Raw genomic sequence first — 21,597 nt, 5'->3', positions numbered from 1 at the left:
TGGCTGGGACCCATAAGAGTTGATATTTTAGTTTGAGTCTGAAAGCAGGAAAGAGGTGAAGTCTGTCAAAGAGGAAACATTCTCTCTACTCTGGAGAGAAAGAAAACTCTCTACTCAAGGGAAAGTTAGCCTTTTTGTTCTATTGAGGCTTCCAATTGATTGGATGGAATACACCTGCTTTAGGGAGGACAGTATGTGTTCCTTAGTTTACCAATTTAAATGCTAATCTCATACAAAAACAGCCTCAGAGAAAAACTCAGAAGTATTTTTGAACACATATCTGGGTACACCATTACCCAGTCAATTTAACACGTGAAATAAATCATTATCATAATGTAAGCAGATCAAAGGAAATTCTAAGAAAGAATCAGAAAAGAAATGCTAGATTTAAAAAATTATTAGTAAGTTCATTTCAGTTCAGTCACTCAGTTGTGTCTGACTCTTTGTGACCCCATAAACCACAGCACGCCAGGCCTCCCTGTCCATCACCAACTCCCGGAGTTCACCCAAACCCTTGTCCATTGAGTTGGTGATGCCATCCAACCATCTCATCCTCTGTCGTCCCCTTCTCCTCCTGCCCTCAATATTTCACAGCACCAGGTTCTTTTCAAAGGAGTCAGGCCTTCGCATCAGGTGTCCAAAGTATTACAGTTTCAGCTTCAACATCAGTCCTATCAATGAACACCCAGGACTGGTCTCCTTTAAGATGGACTGGTTGTATTTCCTTGCAGTCCAAGGGACTTTCAAGAGTCCTCTCCAACACCACAGTTCAAAAGCATCAATTCTTCGGTGCTCAGCTTTCTTTATAGTCCAACTCTCACATCCATACATGACCACTGGAGAAAACCATGGCCTTGAGTAGACAGACGTTTGTTGACAAAGCAATGTCTCTGCTTTTCAATATGCTGTCTAGGTTGGTTAAAACTTTCTTTCCAAGGAGTAAGTGTCTTTTAATTTCATGGCTGCAATCACCATCTGCAGTGATTTTGGAGCCCCCCAAAATAAAGTCAGCCACTGTTTCCACTGTTTCGCCTTTAATTTGCCATGAAGTGATGGGACCAGATGCCATGATCTTAGTTTTCTGAATGCTGAGCTTTAAGCCAACTTTTTCATTCTCCTCTTTCTCTTTCATCACGAGGCTCTTTAGTTCTTCTTCACTTTCTGCCATAATGGTGGTGGCATCTGCATATCTGAGGTTATTGGTATTTCTCCCGGCAATCTTGATCCCAGCTTGTGCTTAATCCAGTCCAGGGTTTCTCGTGATGTACTCTGCATATAAGTTAAATAAGCAGGGTGACAACATACAGCCTTGATGTACTCCTTTTCATATTTGGAGCCAGTCTGTTGTTCCATGTCCAGTTCTAACTGTTGCTTCCTGACCTGCATGTAGGTTTCTCAAGAGGCAGATCAGGTGGTCTGGTATTCCCATCTATTTCAGAATTTTCCACAGTTTATTGTGATCCACATAGTAAAAGGCTTTGGCATAGTCAATAAAGTAGAAATAGATGTTTTTCTGGAACTCTCTTGCTTTTAGTAATAAATAATTTCTTTTCCAGGCTTATTAGTAAACTGTACAAAGCTAAAGAAAATATCAAAATGCAAAAAAAAATATTCAAACTCTAAATCTAACCACATCATATTCGAAATGCTGAAAATAAACAAAGAAAACAACTTTAAAGGAGCCTGAGGAAAATAGAACATATATAGAAGCACAGGAATAAGCATTATAGTATAATTCAAATTAAAATCCATGCAAACAAAAAAGCCTGAAGTGAAATACTTAGATATTAAAAGAGAATACTAATACTAAAATATTAGTATTAATATCTAACTACTTAGATATTAAAAGATAAAAAAATATCTTAAATTTAGATATTTAATATCTAAAATACTTAGATATTAAAATAGATTTCTGTACCCTGGAAAACTATCATTAAAAAGTAAAGAATAAATACTTTCTCTGTCAAAGTACAGTTGGAGTAGTTTTTGCCAGTAGGCCTGCCTTTTAAGAAATGTTAAAACACATTTTTTAGAGGAAAGAAAAATAATATAGGCTAGACACTTGCATCTACATTTAAAAAAAAGAATGCTAGTAAAGAATAATTGAAGGTAAAATCAATTTTTTAATTTAATTGTTTTTATATGTAAAATTATAGAGTATAGGTAAGTGAAAGGAATTACAAAAATAACACAAAGGGCAAGAGGGCGATCTTAGGTATACTTCATTATAATCTATTTGCACTAGTTGTAAGTGATATAGTGCTATTTGAAAGTGAATTTGATTTTGTTGTAAATGTATTTTATAAACTCTAGAGCAAATAATAAAATATTTTTAAACAATTGAGTAAAATTTATATTTTAAAGTGAGAAAATGCAATCATAGAAAATGCACTCACATAAACTTTTTGAGTAAAATTACATAAAGCAGAAAAAGACCTGGATACAAAAATAAAACAAAAGAACAAGGGTAACAGGAAGGAGTAAACAAATAAGGCAAATATTAATTTATTATATCAGTAATTACTGTAAAGGTCAATGATTTCAATGTGCAAATAAATTACAGATCAATTAAAAGATCAATTGATTGTCAAAGTGGATGCAAAATCAAGATCAACTATATTTAGTCTAAAAGAAGCCCACTGTAAATATAAAGATACATATAGGTTAAGAGAAAGGGAGTGGAGTAAAATATACTATGCTAATACTAATTAAAAGAAAGCTGGAGTAGCTATACTAGTTTCAGACAACACATATTAGAGAGCAAAGAAAATTATCAAACATAAAGGTGGGCATTATATAATAATAATAGACACAGTCTCCAAGAAGACCTAACAATCTTCACAATGGAGTGCCAAAATGCATGAGACACAAATTGATGGAACTCCAAGGAGAAGTGGATGTATATACTGTTGTACTTGGAGACTTCAACACACCTCTGTCACTAATGGGCAAATTCAGAAGGCAGAAAATCAGTGAGGACATGGTTGAATTCAATAGGTCTATCAATCAATTGTATATAATTGACTCTACAGACTACTTGCAGCAGAATGTACATTTTTCTCAAGCTCACATGGGACATTTTCCAAGATTGACCACATTCTGGCCATAAATTACACATTAACAAATGTAAAATTTTGGAAACCATAAAATATAAGCTGTCAGGCCACAGTGATATTAACCTAAAATCCAACACAGGAAAATAGTTGGAAAATCCTAAACTACTTATTTAGACAACACATTTGCAAATAGCACATGGCCCAAGGCAAATTCTCAGAAATTTAAGAGTAATTTTAACTAAATGAAAATTAAAACACAATACAAAAGTTATAAAGTACAAAAGAAGTAGTGCTTAAGGAAAATGTATAGTATTGAAAACATTTATTAGGAAAGAAGAAAGATATAAAATAAATAATCTATGCCCCAAACTTAGGCAACTAAAAAAAGAGAAGCTGGTTAAATCTAAAATAAATAGAAGAAACAAACAAACAACAACAACAATATATATATATATATTAATATATATAAATTATATATAAATTTATATATATATATATAAATCCATGAAATTGAAGACTAAAAAATAAGAGAAAAAAACAATGATATCAAAAGTTAGTTCTTTGAAAAGATTAACATAATTGATAAAGGTCTATCCAGGCTAAAAACAAAAAAAAACATAAATTACAAATATCAGAAATATAAAGGAGGGCTAGTATTGCACATCCTTTAGCATTATATGGATAATAAAGGAATATTATGAATATTTCTGTGCCCACAAAATTTATAATCTATTTGAAATGACTCATTATTTGCAAGACACCAACTGCCAAAACTCACACATGAAGGAACTAGACAATCTGAGTAGGCCTATGTGTTGTTCTTAGTCGCTCAGTCATGTCCAACTCTTTGCGACCCCATGGACTGTAGCCCATCAGGCTCCTCTGTCCATTGGGATTCTCTGGAAAAGAATACTGGAGTGGGTTGCCATGCCCTACTCCAAGGAATCTTCCCAACCCATGGATCAAACCCAGGTCTCCCACATTGCAGGTGGATTATTTATCATCTGAGACGCCAGGAAATTAGGCCTATATATATAAATAAATTTAATCAATAACTAGTAATTTTTACCACAAAAAGCAAGAAAGGACAACAGGAAAAGAGTAAGTGAGAAAGAGAAAGAAACCATGTGTAGATGGGTTCACTGATGAATAATATTAACTATTTAAGTAAGAAATTATGCCACTTCTTTATGTCATCTCCCAGAAGATAGCAACAGAGATGATAATTCCTAACTTACTTAATGAAGTAGAGACTGTCATAATATCAAACTAGACAAGGACATTGAAAGAAAACAAAAATACAAATTACTATCTCTCAGAAATATAGTTATAGAAATCCTGAATAAAATGCTAGCAAATTGAATTGAAAAATGTATAAAAATAATTAAGTATTAAAAAAAACACAATGTTTTGTTAACTGCTTTGGGTTTGTTTTTGTAGGTTTTTTTTTTTTTATTCCCTTCCTCTTTTATTCTTTTCTTTAGTATTTCTTGCCTTGAGAAGTCCCTTTAGCATTAGTTGTAAAGCATGTTTGGTTGTGCTGAATTCTCTAAGCTTTTACTTGCTGTAAGCTTTTGATTTCTTCATCAAATCTGAATGAGAGCCTTGCTGATTATAGTTTTATTGGTTGTAGGTTTTCCCCTTTTATCACTTTAAATATATCCCACCACACCCTCTGGATTACAAAATTTCTGCTCTAAAATCAGCTGATAACCTTATGGGGATTCCCTTTTATGTTATTTGCTGCTTTTCCATTTCAGTTTTAATATTTTTGTATTTAATTTTTTGTTAACTTGATAAATATGTGTCTCAGAATGTTTCTCCTTCTCCTGTATAGGACTGTCTGCACTTCCTGGACTTAGGCCAATATTTCTTTTCCCATGTTAGGGAAGTTTTCCACTATGATCTCTTCAAACATTTTCTCAGGCTCTTTCTCTTTTTCTTCTTCTTCTGGGACCCCTATAATTTGAACGTTGCTGTATATTTAGTGTTATCCCAGAAGACTTTGAGACTGTCCTCATTTGTTTTCTTTCTTTTTTCTTTATTCTGATTCATGGCAGACATTTTTACTACTCTGTATACCAGGTCATTTATCTCTCCATCTATCTCACTTATTCAACTTTTGATTTCTTCTGATGTATTTTTAATTTCAGTTATTTTCTTGTTTATATCTGTTTGTTTGTTCCTTAGTTATTCTAGGTCATTGTTAAATTTGTATCTTCTTGATCCATGCTTTCATTCTGTTTCTGAGATCTTGTATCATCTTAACTATTATTACTGTGAATTCTATTTCAGAAACACCACTATCTCCTCTTCATTTAGTTTGTCTTTGTAGGTTTTTGTCTTGCTCTTTCATCTGAAACTTATTTCTTTGTCATTTAATTTTGTCAAACAGTGTGTTTGTAGTCTTCTTTATATAGGCTGAAGGATCTTAATTCTTTTTGCTTCTAGTGCATGCACCCTGTGGGTGAGACAGGTCCAGAGGGTTATTTCATTATCATCTTGATAAGAGGTTTGAACTATACAAAGAGCTCATACAGCTCAATATCAACAAACAAACATACAAACATATATACAAAAATTAAAAAAAAAAAAAAGGTCAAAAAATGGATGGAAGATCTAGACATTTACCCAAAGAAAACATAAAGATGGCTAAAAAGCACAGGAAAATATGCTCAATATCACTAATTATTAGAGAAATGTAAATCAAAATTAAAATGAGGTATCACCTCACATCAGTCAGAATCAGATCAGTTCAGTCATTCATCATGTTTGACTCTTTGCGACCCTATGGACTGCATCATGCCAGGCCTCCCTGTCCATCACCAACTCATGGAGATTACCCACACTCATGTCCATTGAGTCAGTGAAGCCATCCAGCAATCTAAACCTCTGTCGTCCCCTTCTCCTCCCGCTTTCAATCTTTCCCAGAATCAGGGTCTTTTCTAATGAGTCAGTTCTTCACATCAGGTGGCCAAAGTAATGGAGTTTCACCTTCAACATCAGTCCTTCCAATGGACACTCAGGACTGATTTCCTTTCGGATTGACTGGTTCAATATCCTTGCAGCCCAAGGGACTCTCAAGAGTCTTCTCCAACACCATAGTTCAAAAGCATCAACTCTTCAGTGCTCAGCTTTCTTTATAGTCCAACACTCACATCCATACTTGGCTACCGGAAAAACCACAGCTTTGACAAGACGGACCTCTGTTGGCAAAGCAATGTCTCTGCTTTTTAATATGCTGTCTACATTGGTCATAAATTTTCTCCCAAGGATCAAGTGTCTTTTAATTTCATGGACGTGGTCATCATCTGCAGTGATTTTAGAGCCCCTGAAAATAAAGTTGAATGCAGAGTTCCAAAAAATAGCCAGGAAAGATAAGAAAGCCTTCCTCAGTGATCAATGCAAAGAAATAGAGGAAAACAACAGAATGGGAAAGATTAGAGATCTCTTCAAGAAAACTAGAGATACCAAGGGAATATTTCATGCAAAGATGGGTTCAATAAAGGACAGAAATGGTATGGACCTAACAGAAACAGAAGATATTAAGAAGAGGTGCCAAGAATACACAGAAAAACTGTGTAAAAAAGATCTTCATGACCCAGATAATCACGATGGTGTGATCACTCACCTAGAGCCAGACAGCCAGGAATGTGAAGTCAAGTGGACCTTAGAAAGCATCACTATGAACAAAGCTAATGGAGGTGATGGAATTCCAGTTGAGCTATTCCAAATCCTAAAAGATGATGCTGTGAAAGAACTGCACTCACTATGCCAGCAAATTTGGAAAACTCAGCAGTGGTCACAGGACTGGAAAAAGTCAGTTTTCATTCCAATCCCAAAGAAAGGCAATGCTAAGGAATGCTCAAACTACCGCACAATTGCACTCATCTCACACGCTAGTAAAGTAATGCTCAAAATTCTCCAAGCCAGGCTTCAGAAATACATGAACCATGAACTTCCAGATGTTCAAGCTGGTTTTAGAAAAGGCAGAGGAACCAGAGATCAAATTGCCAACATCTGCTGGATCTTCAAAAAAGCAAGATAGTCATCTATTTCCGCTTTATTGAGTTTACCAAAACCTTTGACTGTGTGGATCACAATAAACTGTGGAAAATTATGAAAGAGATGGGCATACCAGACCACCTGATCTGCCTCTTGAGAAACCTATATGCCGGTCAGGAAGCAACAGTTAGAACTGGACATGTAACAACAGACTGGTTCCAAATAGGAAAAGGAGTATGTCAAGGCTGTATATTGTCACCCTGCTTATTTCACTTATATTCAGAGTACGTCATGAGAAACGCTGGGCTGGAAGAAGCACAAGCTGGAATCAAGATTGCCAGGAGAAATATCAATAACCTCAGATATGCAGATGACACCATCCTTATGGCAGAGAGTGAAGAGAAACTAAAAAGCCTCTTGATGAAAGTGAAAGAGGAGAGTAAAAAAGTGGGCTTAATGGGCTCCAGTTTCATCCATCTCATTAGAACTGATTCAAATGAACTCTTTTTAATGGCTGAGTAATATTCCATGGTGTATATGTACCAAGCTTCCTTATCCATTCATCTGCTGATGGGCATCTAGGTTGGACCAATACAGCATACTAATGCATATATATGGAATTTAGAAAAATGGTAATGATAACCCTATATGCAAAACAGAAAAAGAGACACAAATGTACAGAACAGACTTTGGGACTCTGTGGGAGAAGGCGAGGGTGGGATATTTTGAGAGAACAGCTTTGAAACATATATATTATCTAGGGTGAAACAGATCACCAGCCCAGGCTGGATGCATGAGACAAATGCTCGGACCTGGTGCACTGGGAAGACCCAGAGGAATTTGGTGGAGAGTGAGGTGGGAGGGGGGATCGGGATGGGGAATACACGTAAATCCATGGCTGATTCATGTCAATGTATGACAAAAACCACTACAATACTGTAAAGTAATTAGCCTCCAACTAGTAAAAATAAATGACAAAAAAAAGTGGGCTTAAAGCTTAACTTTCAGAAAACTAAGATCATGACTTCTGGTCCCATCATTTCATGGGAAATAGATGGGGAGACAGTGAAAACAGTCTCAGACTTTATTTTTTGGGGCTACAAAATCACTGCAGATGGTGATTGCAGCCATGAAACTAAAAGATGCTTACTCCTTGGAAGGAAAGTTATGACCAACCTATATAGCATATTAACAAGCAGAAGCATTACTTTGCCAACAAAGGCCCGTCTAGTCAAGGCTATGGTTTTTCCAGTGGTTATGCATGGATGTGAGAGTTGGACTGAGAAGAAAGCTGACCACCAAAGAATTGATGCCTTTGAACTGTGGTGTTGAGGAAGACTCTGGAGAGTCCCTTGGACTGCAAGGAGATCCAACCAGTCCATCCTAAAGGAGATCAGTCCTGGGTGTTCATTGGAAGGACTGATGCTGAAGCTGAAACTCCAATACTGTGGCCACCTCATGCAAAGTGTTGACTCACTGGAAAAGACCCTGATTCTCCGAGGGATTGGGGGCAGGAGGAGATGGGGACAACAAAGGATGAGATGGTTGGATGGCATCACCGACTCGATGGACATGAGTTTGTGTAAACTCAGGGAGTTTGTGATGGACAGGGAAGCCTGATGTGCTGTGATTCATGGGATCACAAAGAGTAGGACACGCCTGAGTGACTGAAATGAACTGAACCAAAAAATAAGATCAGCCACTTTTTCTCCATCTATTTGACATGAAGTGATGGGACCAAATGTCATGATCTTAAGTTTCTTAATGTTGAGCTTTAAGCCAACTTTTTCACTTTCATCAAGAGACTCTTTAGTTCTTCTTCACTTTCTGTCATAAGGGTGGTGTCATCTGCATATCTGAGGTTATTGATATTTCTCCAGCAATCTTGACTGCAGGTTGTGCTTCATCTAGCCAGCATTTTTCATGATGTACTCTGCATATAAGTTAAATAAGCAGGGTGATGATAAATATACAGCCTTGACATACTCCCTTTCCTATTTGGAACCAGTCTTTTGTTCTGTGTCCAGTTCTAAATATTGCTTCCTGACCTGCATACAGATTTCCCAAGAGGTAGCTCAGGTGGTCTGGTATTCCCATATCTTTAAGAATTTTCCACAGTTTATTATGATCCACACAGTCAAAGACTTTGGCATAGTCAATAGAGCAGAAATAGATATTTTTCTGGAATTCTCTTCCTTTTTCAATGGTCCAAAAGATGTTGGCAATTTGATCTCTGGTTCTGCTGCTTTTTCTAAATCCATCATGAACGTCTGGATGTTCATGGTTCAAGTATTGTTAAAGCCTAGCTTGAAGAATTTTGAGCATTACTTTACTAATGTGTGACATGAGTGCAATTGTGTGGTAGTTTGAACATTCTTTGGCCTTGCTTTTCTTAGGGTTTGGAATGAAAACTGACTTTTTCTAGTCCTGTGGCCACTGCTCAGTTTTCCACATTTGTTGGAATATTGAGTGCAGCACTTTCACAGCATCATCTTTTAGAATTTGAAATAGCTCCACTGGAATCCCATCACCTCTACTAGCTCTGTTCGTAGTGATGCTTCATAAGGCCCATTTGACTTCATATTACAGGATGTCTGGCTCTAGGTGAGTGATCACACCATCACGATTATCTGAAGATAATCATGGTCGTGAAGATCACTTATGTATAGTCCTTCTGTGTTTTCTTACCACCTTTTCCTAATATCTTCTGCTTCTATTAGGTCCATATCGTTTGTGTCTTCTATTGAGCCCATCTTTGCATTAAATATTCCCTTTGTATCTCTAATTTTCTTGAAGAAATCTCTAGTCTTTCCCATTCTGTTGTTTTCCTCTATTTCTTTGCACTGATCACTGAGTACAAATATCTCTCCTTGCTATTCTTTGAAACTCTGCATTCAAATGGGTATATCTTTCCTTTTCTCCTTTGCTTTTTGCTTCTCTTCTTTTCACAACTATTTGTAAGGCCTCCTCAGACAGCCATTTTGCTTTTTTGCATTTCTCCATATACAGAAATGCATGGCTAGTCAGAATGTCCATCATCTAAAAATCTACAAATAATAAGCCTAAGGGAGTTTGTGGAGAAAAGGAAACCCTACTGTTGATAGTGGGGATGTAAATTGATACAGCCACTATGGAGGACAGTATGAAGGTTCCCATAAGAAGTAAAAATAGAACTAACATATGATTTGGTAATCCCACTCCTGGGCATATAGCTGAAGAAAACCATAGTTCTTAAAGGTACATGCATGGTCACTTCAGCAACACATAAACAAAAATTGTAAAGATACACAGAAGATTAGCATGGCCCCCATGCAAGGATGCACGAAAATTTGTGTAGCATCCTATATATATATATATGTGTGTGTGTGTGTGTGTGTGTGTGTGTATAATAGAAATCAATACATTGTAAAGCAATTATTCTGAAGTTAAAAATTTTAACAATCAGAAAAGTGGTATGTGTGCCCCAAAGTTCATTTCTGTACTATTTTCAATGGCCAGGACATGGGAACAGCCAAAATTCCCATCAATAGAAAAATAAAGAAGATATGGTAATATATATAGCAGAATACTACTCAGCCATAAAAAAGAACAAAATGCCATTTGCAGCAGTATGGATGGATATAGAGATTGTCATACTAAATGAAGTATATAAGGCACAAAAATGAATATATGATATCATTCATGCATATGATCTTGAAAAAATATATGTAAATGAGTTTATTTATAAGACTGAAATACAGTCATGGATATAGAAAAAAAAAACTTAAGGTTTACAGAGAGTAAAGGAGAGAGGAATAAATTGACAGATTGGGAAGTTTCTATGTATTATAAAATAGATAATGAATAGGTAAAGCACAGTTAATGCTACTCAATACTCTGTAATGGCCTGTATGGCAAAACAATCTAAAAAAATATAGATCTATATATGTGTATAACTGATTCACTTTTTTGTACACTTCAAACTAACACAACTTTTCAAATCAGCTATACTCCAATAAAAACTTAAAAAAAAGAAAGAGAAACAACAACAATAACTGAGAATAGAGGGGAAAACTTGCAAACGTGATTTTAGTATTAGGAAGACTCATATAATCCCCACATTTTGTCTTCTCAAAGTTCTCATCTGTTTTTCTTGATTAGAATCCTATTTTAATGATACTTATGCATATCAGACCTAAAAGGATGGAGGAATTAAGGAGCACAAGAGGCTACTCAATTCTAGGGCTATAAAAAGGGAAATGGAGTCAGGAAGAGAGAAGAATTGAAAAACTCTTCAAAATGATTTGAGTTTCTCTAGCCATGGACATAACATAACTGAAATGCCAGATGAGGGTGTAACATTATTGCTTTCAGCTTTTCATGTCTACTTACTTCCCCAAAACATACACAAAAACACATGATGATAAGGCATATTATATTCTGAGAAATAGAACTAAGATCCAGCCAGGCCCTTTTACTTAAGTATTGTTTCTATATGTTAGAATAATAGTTTTAGTTATATAGATAATTTTAGAAAGAAGCTATATATATATATATATATATATATATATACATATATATATATATATAAAATGGTGATTTAGTTGCTAAGTCAGGGCCAACTCTTGCAACCCCATGGACTGTAGCCTCCCAGGCTCTTCTGGTCCATGGGATTTCCCAGGTAAGAACACTGGAGTGGGTTTCTATTTGCTTTCCCAGGGTTTCTTCCAGACCCAGGAATCAAACCCGGGTCTCCTGCATTGCAGGTAGATTCTTAACTGACTGAGCTACAAAGAGAAGCCCTGAAAGGACATGAAATTTGTTCCAAGTGTTCAAGGTCAGTTCAACATCTGAAGATCAGTTAATCTATTACATCAGCAGACAAAATAAGAAAATTTGCATGATCACATCACTGTGAAAGCAGAAAAGTTATTTAACAGAAAACAGTACCCATTCATGGTTAAAGCTCTCAGCAAATTAAAAATAGAGGGAATCTCCTCAACTTCATAAAGCATATCTACTCAAATATCTATAACTAACTTTATAGTTAAGGATGAAAAATTAGGAACACTTTTCTATGATCAGGAAAAGCACAAGAAAGTCCCTTCACACCATCTCTTTTCAATATCATACTGGAAGTTATATCTAATGCAATAAGGCAAAAAATAATAAGATGTGTAAATATTCTAAATGAATAAGTAAAGCTGTCTTTATTCACAGATAAAACAATTGTCTGTGTAGAAAATGTAAAACACTTTACAAAAACAAAACCTTTCAGAACTAATTAATGACAAGATAATTCTTGCAGAATATTTAAGAAAAAAGAATGCCAATTTCCTGTTACCAGTTTTACACACAAGCACACACACACACACAAAGAAGCTTTTAAGGCACACTCCACCCTAACAACAGGTAAAATGTTGAACAGACTAAAAATATAGTCTCTGGGATTCATAGAAGAGATGAGGACACATAGTGACTGCTGCCCCCTCAGATTAGAGAGATAAACAGACAAATATAGGGAGTTATGGCTTACCTGAGCAGACATATGAGCAGAAAATGCCACAGGCATTTTCTCTCCTGGGAAATCACTCCTGGGAAACCTGAACTGTAAGGGATGAATTTCTGGGGACTCAGAGAGGACAGTTCTCAAATAAAAACTTTTTGGCAACACAATCATGTGGAGGTACAATTTTGTGAGTTTTACTTCTAAGCATTTGACTCAGTTGTTACAGTAAAAATTAGATAAAAATTCCATTGAGCTTCTGGGTAGGAAAGGAAAAGAAACTATTTTGAAATACACCAGTGTACTATTTTGTTGTTGTTGTTGTTGTTTGTTTGTTTGTTTGTTTGTTTAAACAAGGCTTGCCCATAGGAGAAACTAGTTACAGCCTAATCTACTGTTGTAGGCTAACTGATCTAGGGGAAGGGAAATACCCAGTTCCTGCCCCTTCTAGCAATTCTGTCCCATCTGAAAGATGAGAAGAAAAAAAAAAGCTAATAAACACTTGTGAATTCTACAGTCCAGAGACATAAACTCCCTAAAAGACTGACATCTAATCACAAAACTGTATTAGATCCCTTCCCCTCCTGCCTCACCACCTCATACCTCATCCCCTTCCCTCATACCTCACCACCATATTACTGAAGGTCTTTTTGGAGAAGTTCCTTTATCCAATGCATCATATTTTGTTACTGAAAAAAAAAATTACAAGGCCTAACAAACATAAACTTATACACACACACACACACAAACACACACACAATTTAAAGAGACAAAGCAAACATCAGAAATAGACATGGAAGAGAAGTTGGAATGATTACACTGGGGATTTAAAACAAGTATAATTAATATGCTAAAGGCTCTAGTGGGTAAAGCAGATACATCCAAAAACAGATGGACAATGTAAGCAGAGACAGACGTCCTCATAAATAACAAAAAATAAATGCTAGATATAAAAACACTGTAACTGAAATGAAGAATGTCTTTGATGTGTTTATTAGTAAACTGGACATGGCTGAAGAAAAATTCTGAGTCTTATGATATCTCAATAAAAACCTCCAAAATTGAAAAGAAAGAAAAGACTGAAAACAAAAAGAACAGAACATCCAAGGCATGTGGGACAATTTTAAAGATGTAATATCTAAAATACATGTCGTGGAAATGTAATGTACAGCATGGTGACTATAACTAACGTATTGAATATATGAAAGTTATTAGAGCTGATCTTAAAATCTGTCATCACTGAAAAAAATGTTTTAACTATGTGTAGTGATTGATGTTTGGTGATCATTTGCAGTTTATACAAATATCAAATCACACTGTATACCTGAAACAAATATATGCCAATTATAACTCAATCTTTTTTTAAAGTGTAATATACATGTAACTTTATGAAAGAAAGAGAAGAAAGGAACAGAAGAAATATTTGAAACAATAATGACTGAGAATATCCCCCAAATTAGTGTCAAACACCAAACCACAGATACAGAAAGCTTAGAATATACCAAGCAGGATAAATTTCTGAAATAGTATAGGTAAGCATAGCCTCCTCAAACTATAGAAAATCAAAGATAAAAATTCCTTAAAGGAGCAAGAGAGGAAAAATCTTATCTATAAAGTAGAAAATATAAGAAATCTGTGAAATATGGGACATGGTATGAAAGGCAGTTTCTTAAAAAAAAATTCTTATTATAAAATCCACCATTTGAACTGCTTTGTATTTAACCTAATGAGTTTAAAACTCATGCAAACACACACACACACACAATATGCATGTGTTTGTTTATAGTAGTTTTATCCATTATTGCCAAAACTGAAAAACAACCAAGCTTACCTACCTCAAGTGAATGGATAGTGGTACATCCATACAATATAAATTTTAATGTTGTTATTGCCATGAGTTGAAACAACCAAGATTACCTACCACAGGTGAATGGATAAACAGTGACTTATCCATACAAACAGTGACTCATCTCAGTTTTTCAGTGCTGAGAACACATGAACTATCAAGTCACAAAATGCATGGAGAAACCTTAAGTATTTATTACTAAGTAAATGAAGTCAATCTGTAAAGGTAAGATTTCAAAGACATAACATTCTGGAAATGATTTTTATAGTATTGAAACTATTCTGTATGAAACTATAATATTGCATAATTTTATTATATATTTATAAAAATTCATGAAATATACACCTGGAGATACCACTAGTATAAACTATATACCTTGGTGGTAATGATGTGTCAATGTTTGTTCATGTATTTTTAAAAATGTACCCCTCAGTTTCAAGAACTTTATGGTAGGGGAGGATGTGCATGTGTATGTGGAGAGGATGTATGAAAACTCTCAGTATTTTCTGCTCAATTTTTCTGTGGATCTAAAACTTCCTTGAAGAATTTAGTGTATATTTAAAAATTCACTCTAACTTCACTGTGATGAATAACTTTGAAAGGGACAAATCAAGCAAAAGAAAGATTAAAATAAATGAATAAAGAATGTGGACTTTGGACCTCGGTTGTCATTGCAGAAACATGGAGAAAGTAAGATAGTCTTAATTAATGATAAAATAGGAACTTTGAAACTTTGGATTTCATCATTAATCAGGTATGAGTGGGGGAAAATGTGAAATCAAGGATAACTCCCAGATTTCTATTTTACATGACTTGATGTGGAGTGTTGCATATGATAAGGTGTACTGGGAAACAAACTTGGTGGGAGAGTAATTTTTGTCCAATCTCTCATGTTCAGTTTGAATGTCTGTGGGATATCCATGCAGTTGTTCACTTGGGTTAGAAGCTCATGCATAAGATCTCTTAGATAATGTTTCCATAACAAAACATCATAGGCTAAATGGCTTAATCAAAATAAGTTTATTTTCACAGTTTTGGAAGCTGGGAAGTCCAAGATCAAACTGAATCTTACAATGTCATTAGAAGAAAATCCCTACATTCAGAGTACCTGGAAAAAAAAGATAAAAATGATATCTAAGAAATAAACTGTTCTAAGATACTAGTTTGGAATGAACTGCATTATTTAGATAAATATAAACATTACTGTTAGTAATAGTATTTAACACTAAAATATAAATATTAAAGTGTAACATTAATATTTGAAGAAGAGTAGATCTAAGATAGGTGGAAAAGAATAAAGAAACCCTTCCAGGGATAAAAGAAACAATTAAGGGACAATGAATTAAGGGCTGAGCCATAGTTTTATGTCTATTTTCTTTCTGTAAGAACTAAAAGAATAAAATATCACTGCAGAATTATAGATTATGAATTCTCCATTTGTAATTTTTCATCCTAATTCATTTTGCTACATCAGCTCTCTGGAAAAGAGAGAAAAAGAAGGGAAGGAAGAAAGAAAAAGAAAGATCACTTTCTCTGAGGTTAATCAGAGAAGCAGATATGTCTAGTCAACAACCCTAAAACCTTTGTGACTGACTAAATTATGCTATAGAATGTAAGTGTGTTGTTTTATAATCACACCCAAATATTTATTTGCCATATGCTCAGTTTTTCACCATACAAAATATAATTCATTCAATTTCAAGCATAAACCAACTCATCTGTTACTGTGATATATGTTTGATGAGAATGTAGACCACTGTAACTCTTTTACTTTCATAAGCTGCCAACAAAACTTATAAGCATGGAGCTGGTATTCAAAATAGATTAAAGTTTATATTGGTTCTAATTTACCTGCTAGTTTTAAAGGCTTATGTTATATTTCCCACTTAAAATTGCTTCTGGTTAAAAATTATGCAGGCTCACATTCTTTAAGGATACAGAGCTTAAAGCCATAATGACTACTTCAAATTGGTGCTATTCATTACATGTTCCTTTTATTTACAGTAGTGAATTGCTTGACATATAACAAAGACAGATAAGATTTGATTAAATCTATCAGGCAATGTTGTAGAACTTTCAAATTGAGGCTCATATGGGAATATCGATCCTTTTTTCTCCACCGTCTTTACAAATTTGCTGATGTGGAAGATAAAAATGAGTATTTTCCACAGGCTTTAAAAGCTAACTGAACTAGAAATAAAAGATATTAGATCACATATATCATTGATGCTGAGTTTCCCCAGTTCGATATAAATTCAGAAGACTATTTTATTAAAAGATCATGTAAGAAATAACTTTATTAACCTAACCTAATAACCTAATGACATGGATCCTGAGGAAATTATTTTTAAGTTGATTCCTTGCACACCAATATAAAGGGACTGTTTACCTTTTTAAACCTCAATTATTAAAAAAAAATACTGCAAACCATATTAGCTATTTCATTTGTTAGAAATCCTTTTAAAAGACAGTTTTGATTGTGTTTCTTTTGGTTTCATGGGGAGATTAAAATTATACATTTTTGAAAATGCAAATTATTTTGTTTTGTGACAGAGAGCATCACTATACTCATGAGATGATATAATTTAGAACCTGAACTGCATTATACTAAGAATCTAGATTACAACTTTAAATGTACTATGAATATTATATAACTTGTGTAATGAGGTAATGTGAAAAGGAGAATCAGCAGACATGTTTATTTATTGTCATTTAAATTTTCTTTTGTATTTATATGTTACAAAATGTAAAAAATCATATATCATATGAGTATATATCATACAAATCTTTATTTGGTTATGCTCCTAAGGACCTATTATAATAATAAAAGTGCAAAAACCAAAAACATTCGCTACAAAAATCAAGGTGATTTGAATGATTTTCAAAATATCTTCTTAAATGTTATTTTTTGTCTTACAATTTCACTATGAATGAGGAAAAATCAGTAGTGTAAAACAGAGGATATATTTTTACTTTTCAGAAAAAAATACAATTGAAATAATAAGTTGGATAAAACTTGTGAGAATTTGAAGTGCTTCCTGATGTTGAAGTAGTAAAATTAAGTTGGATACAACTGCTATTGAAGGTCAGTAATTGTATTTTGAAATACAAGAAGGAATAATGTATGTAACAACATGGTAAACATGTAATTATGTATAAATGAACATTCACTGTTTGAAATATAACTTTACCAGGATAAAAGTAGAAAATATTTAACACATGGAAATATAATTCACTTTGTCAAAGGGGTAGTTATCAAGATTTCTTGGGAACTTGTAATTTTTTTTTGTAAGGAGGTTTCCAATTTTGGTTAAATATACATGTTAAAATGTTTACAGTAACCATTAAAAGGATAGAAACAGATATTACAACTTCCAAACTAGCAGAGTGCAAATAAGCAAAATGAGAAAAAAAAAAATAGTAAGTAGAAGAGAGAAAAAAAGAGAGAAATAAAAAGGTAGGGAATTAAAACATAAAATCAATTAATTAAAATCAATTAAAATAGTTCAGTAATTTAAGTCACAAATATAAAGACGGTAAACATAGATACAAAATAAAATCGAACCATGTGCTATTTACAAGAAACATATTTAAATATAAAGTACACAAAATTAGAACATGAAATAATAGACAAAGGCATACCAGGTAAATACTAACAAAATAAAGCTGGATTAGAGGTATTAATAGTATGACAACACACACATGCACACACACTTATGTTCAATTAACCAAGAGCTAATATTTTCTCATATCAGCACTTAGTGACCTTAGGTTGATAGCTTGATGAGATCATTTGAACTACAGAAATTAACAAATACTACAAATGAGAGCATCATTTTATTTGCAGAAAACTGATTTTCTAATACTTACCAGCACACCACTGATTTGTATGCATCTAAAAATACAGAAAGCAGAAACACATAGCTATGAGGGGGAAAAAAAATACCCTATCATGGTAAGAAATTCTAATACTTCTCCCTGTAACTGATGGAATAACACAGCAAATTTAACCTAATAGATATAATAAAACATTGCAACAGATAACTGCAAAATACATGATATCTTAAAGCACACACTGTACATTTATGAGAAGTAACCACATACTAAATCAGAGACTGAGTTCCAATAAATATCAAAGGAATAGAATAAAAAAAATCTACATTCTCTGATAACAATACAATTAATTTAGGAAACCAAAAGTTGAGATAATGGTAAATATTCCCATCCTATGAAGCTAAGAAACACACTTGTAAGTAATTTATTGTTGAAGAATAAATAATAATGAAAATAAAGCTGGAAGAAAATAGAAACACGACATACAAAAATATGACTACACAATCTTTGCACCCAAGTACTCCATTTCAGAATCTTTTGTTGACTATGAAGGTTACTCCATTTCTTCTAAGGGATGATTGCCCAAGTAGGAGATATAATGGTCATCTGAATTAAATTTGCCCATTCCTGTCAATTTTAGTTTGCTGATTCCTAAAATGTCAAAGTTCACTCTTGCCATCTCTTATTTGACCACTTCCAATTTACCTTGATTCATGGACCTAACATTCCCGGTTCCTATGCAATATCAATGTTTAAAATGGACTGATTCCAAATTGGGATAGAAGTATGGCAAGGCTCTATATTGTCACCCTGCTTATTTAACTTATATGGAGAGTACATCGTGTGAAATTCTGGCCTGGATGAGGCATAAGCTGGAATCTAGATTGCCAGGAGAAATATCATTATGCAGATGACACCACCCTTATGACAGAAAGTGAAGAGGAACTAAAGAGCCTATTGGTGACAGTGAAAGAGGAGAATGAAAAAGCTGGCTTAAAACTCAACATTCAAGAAAATGAAGATCACGGCATCTGGTCCCATCACTTTATGGCAAATAAATGGAGAAACAATGGAAACAGTGGCGGACTTTATTTTCATGGGTTCCAGCATCACTGTTCACTGTGACTGCAGCCATGAAATTAAAAGATGATTGTTCCTTGGAAGAAAAGCTATGACGAAAGCTTTACTTTATAAAAAGCTTTACTTTATAAAACATTGTTTTGCTGACAAAGGTCAGTACAATCAAAGCTATGATTTTCCCAGTAGTCATGTACAGATGTGAGAGTTGGACCATAAAGAAGACTGAGCACCAAAAAATTGATGCCTTTGCTGTTCCCTTCTGGCCTGGAGGGTTTCTATTGATAGATCAGCTGTTATCCTTATGGGAATCCCTTTGTGTGTTATTTGTTGTTTCTCCCTTGCTGCTTTTAGTATTTCTTCTTTGTGTTTGATCTTTGTTAATTTGATTAATATGTGTCTTGGGGTGTTTCGCCTTGGGTTTAGGTGTTAAGGAAGCTGTGGTACATATACACCATGGAATATTACTCAGCCATTAAAAAAAGAATTCATTTGAATCAGTTCTAATGAGATGGATGAAACTGGAGCCCATTATACAGAGTGAAGTAAGCCAGAAAGATAAAGAACATTACAGCATACTAACACATATATATGGAATTTAGAAAGATGGTAATGATAACCCTATATGCAAAACAGAAAAAGAGACACAGAAGTACAGAACAGACTTTTGAACTCTGTGGGAGAAGGTGAGGGTGGGGTGTTTTGAAAGAATAGCATGTATATTATCTATGGTGAAACAGATCACCAGCCCAGGTGGGATGCATGAAACAAGTGCTCGGGCCTGGTGCACTGGGAAGACCCAGAGGAATTGGGTGGAGAGGGAGGTGGGAGGGGGGATCGGGATGGGGAATACGTGTAACTCTATGGCTGATTCATATCAATGTATGACAAAACCCACTGAAATGTTGTGAAGTAATTAGCCTCCAACTAATAAAAAAAAAAAGTGATGCCTTTGAACTGTGGTTTGGAGAAGACTCTTGAGAGTCTTTTGGATGGCAAGCAGATCAAACCAGTCAATCCTAAAGGAAATCAATCCTGAATATTCATTGGAAGGACTGATGCTGAAGCTGAAGCTCCAATACTTTGGCTACCTGATGTGAAGAACTGATTCATTGGAAAAGACCCTGATGCTGGGAAAGACTGAAGGCAGAAGGAGAAGGGGGTGACAGAGGATGAAATGGTTGGATGACATCAATGGCTCAATGGATATGAGTTTGAGCAATCTCTGGAAGATGGTGAAGAACAGGGAAACCTGGCGTGCTGTGGTCCATGAGGTCACAAAGAGTTGAACTCGACTGAGCGACTGAAGAACAACAGCTGTAGTGGTACATAAAACTACTTACGTGTTTATATTAGAAGGTAGGCTGAAATCAATGAGCTCAAAAACAGAATAAAGAAAACAATAGAAAGAAATGATGAAATTATTTGAAAACTTAATGAAATAGGAAGCAAATATACAATAGAGAGGATCAATAAATCTAGTAACTCTCAAGTCAAGATAAATTGACATTTTTTTTAATTTTTTGCCAAGATGAATGGATATTAAAAAGAGAACAGAAACTGTACATGTAAGGTCGCCTTTCATTTCAGTAAACAAGGATCCAGTCATCAGTCCCTGAAACTGCTCCCCATCCTCTGACAGTGTATCCTGAGAAGAATTTAGAATCAGGATTGAGAAAACAGGAAGAATTCTGTGCTTTGGTACTGGCCCTATATAGATAAGATACATATCAAAATAAAATTTCAATGAGCCCAGATTCATGCAAATTTCTATACATAGAAATACACTAAAATCTTTCAATCATCATGTCTATTTTTGTAATAGACCGGGGAGCCTGACGTGCTGCAGTCCATGGGGTTGCAAATAGTCAGACATGACTGAGTGACTGAACAAGATTTGTCATAAGCAGTAATCTTTGATGTTAGAATATAAATATAAATAAATATATATATATACACACACACACGCACATACATATATATATATATATATATATATATATATATATATATATATATATATATATATATCTCAAAAGCTCTGTTTTATCCTGGCTCCTCATTTACCTATTTAGAGTAGTTCCTCAGAGCTATCTGAGAGGCTATCTCCTGGGCTAACTTCCTCAGTAAGGTCCCCAAATAAAACTTAAGTCACAAATTTTAGGTTGTGTGCTTTTCTTCAGTTGACAATTTTGGCAATGAAAACTGACCAAAAGCAAACTTCTCTCCTTCCCCTGAACTCTACAAGAATCTGGAGCCTTGGTCCCAGCAAAGGCATCTTGTCTGTCCCCCTC

At 34.5% G+C, this 21,597-nt stretch overlaps 1 non-coding gene across 1 annotated transcript; it reads left to right on the top strand.

Moving 5' to 3' along the window:
• Positions 1–10,306: 10,306 nt before the first annotated feature.
• LOC122436156 lies at positions 10,307–10,412 on the top strand. The gene has a single exon (XR_006267918.1). It is a non-coding gene; the product is annotated as a U6 spliceosomal RNA (small nuclear RNA).
• The last annotated feature ends 11,185 nt before the right edge of the window (positions 10,413–21,597 follow it).

Source organism: Cervus canadensis, chromosome X (assembly GCF_019320065.1).
Source record: "Cervus canadensis isolate Bull #8, Minnesota chromosome X, ASM1932006v1, whole genome shotgun sequence".
NCBI lineage: Eukaryota > Metazoa > Chordata > Mammalia > Artiodactyla > Cervidae > Cervus > Cervus canadensis.
Note: the sequence above shows the minus strand (reverse complement) of the source record. Positions and strands in the feature narration are given on the sequence as shown.